We start from the raw sequence: 2,325 nt of genomic DNA on the forward strand, positions 1-2,325 counted from the left end.
GTTTGTCCTTAGTCATTGGCCTATGTGAGGGCAACTCACAAAATGGCTGCCGTACACAAAATGGAAGCCGAGGGTTCAGGACGAAAACTACGATTTCGGGGTGAAATCGTCACTCGAACATAGCGAAAATGCTTGGACATAGACTACTAGCCATTCTCGGGCTTCCGATATCAAAATCGTCATGTTACGAGTATGTTCATAACACGGGTCCAGAATTTTCAGTACCACAGACCCTCCTTTTGCCCTTACATAGGCAATAAACCTATACTCATGCTAATCTGAGTCCAGGTCTATATTCCTAAAGTCATTGAGATGTTGCTGTAGCATCATCCTATTACTTAGCTCGTCCCTCGATACAGGTTTCCTTACACATGATGTAGCACAGAGGCTACATATTGCAGGAGCACACTGTATGCACAGACAGAACAGGAAAAGGATGGCTAAGATCATTCCAACGACCATCAGAATTTTCCATCCCCAGGCGGATATCAGTTCCCAGAACCATCCCATCAATGACCAATCTCCTTTATCCACATGAATAGATTCAGAAATCTTATGCAGTTTGGAGATGGCCTGGTACACTGTTGGAGCGTTATCTGGAATGAAAACACAGCAACTCGATTGGATCAATTTACATTCCCCACCTCGGTCTGCAAGGATAACGTCTAACGCGACCCTGTTCTGAAGGGTCATAAGCCTATCCGACTGGAGCTCAGCAGTCAAGTTACTAAGGGCACCGGCAGTTTCGATTACGGTGGATTCAACCACTCTTGTCAGTTGCCTTATGTTCCTGCTGTTAACCATTGGTCCCCAGAACGGCAGAAAACCTTTTACGAAGTCCCCAAATTCTTGTCCTGCAGTGTCTTCTTTACTGAAGACACCTCTAACTATCCTTGTCTTATGGTAATCTGCCGCAGCTGTGTAGGTGGGAGGCAACAGGAACGAAACAAAACATGCGCCCGAGAAGTCAGGGGGCAAACATGTATAGGCTCTATCATGGCAGATGAAATAGGTACCCTTAGCTGCTAGGAATGAAGGAGATGTCTGAGACGCAAACACATATGTTTCAGTACAGATACTCTTCCCTAGCTGAGCTCTCGGATTCTTGCCATTACCTTGCAGACATAGGTGACCCTGATGGGGTACAATCCAAATCGGGGGAAGATCTCTTAGCTTGCTGTTTTTCACTCAGAGTAGCTCCATATCCGGTCACGTTCCAACCTATGTATACTAGTGTCTCATCTCTCGGGATAGTCTCGTAGGAAATATCTTCCTTAATCGTGTCCACTATACCCTTAACTAGAGCACTATTCTTAGGGTTGTCCGTTACGGAACGTAGGGGGTAGACTTCATGTGCGTAGATGAACATCGTTCTGTATGCCCACACAGAGCCATTATGGCTGAAAGGCAGGACCAGATAAGGAATACCTTTATCCGTGGTGTGAGGCATGAGACCACACACCCAACAGTTAGTTGTGTTTATTACTAGTTGGTGTTGGTGCAAAAGCTGAACGAAGGAGTTATTAATAAACTCTAATCTCCTAGCGGTTTCATGTTCGGGAAGGGGTTGAAAAGAATGTGAGGAAACAGTAGGAGGAGGTATTGGTGATGTAGTTGGTGCAAATGTCACTTGTAAAGTAAATAAGACAGATCCTGTTAAACACATCATTGCACCTAATAACATGAGAATGCATAATAATAAAAAACGTTTCTTGGTCATCAATTTACATATACTGGCTTCAAAGTTCTTTGGTTTGGCAGGCCTCTCCATCTCGAAAAACTCCATCCTCTCTAATATGCTGCTCGCGATGGTTGGGTGTTCTATGCTAAGGAATGCTTCTGTCAGTCCAGGGCAACTCCCTTAGACCAACCAGAACTGTCGACCTAACGTCTTCAGCTGCACCCCAAAGACTTTGGGCAACCGCGACCCTACAGCGGAACCCGTATGGTGGTTCGAAAAACAAAAATAAAAAAGTTTCTCAGATGGGAGAGCTGCACTTTCAAAAATAGCAAAGAAAAAAGTATCTTTTCTTTATTTGTCCATAGTTCTCGGCCTCAGATTATATTTCTTCTTTCCAGGTATTGTCTGATCTTGGAAAAGGAGTTCAGGTTCGGTAGTGTCCAATCGAATTGACGGTGATACAGCTGGTTGCAAAATATTGTCACTCTCTTTTTCAGTAATTGTTCCTTTTATACGTGCATCACTGAAAGGCAGAAAACGAGGCACAGTTTCAGTCTCTGAGTCGGCGACACCCTGCTGGACCCACCGGTCGTACGGCAGAGGCAAAGGTACCCTCTTACAATGTACACCGTGGATCCAGTGCT

Source organism: Lissotriton helveticus, chromosome 9, assembly GCF_964261635.1.
Source record: "Lissotriton helveticus chromosome 9, aLisHel1.1, whole genome shotgun sequence".
NCBI lineage: Eukaryota > Metazoa > Chordata > Amphibia > Caudata > Salamandridae > Lissotriton > Lissotriton helveticus.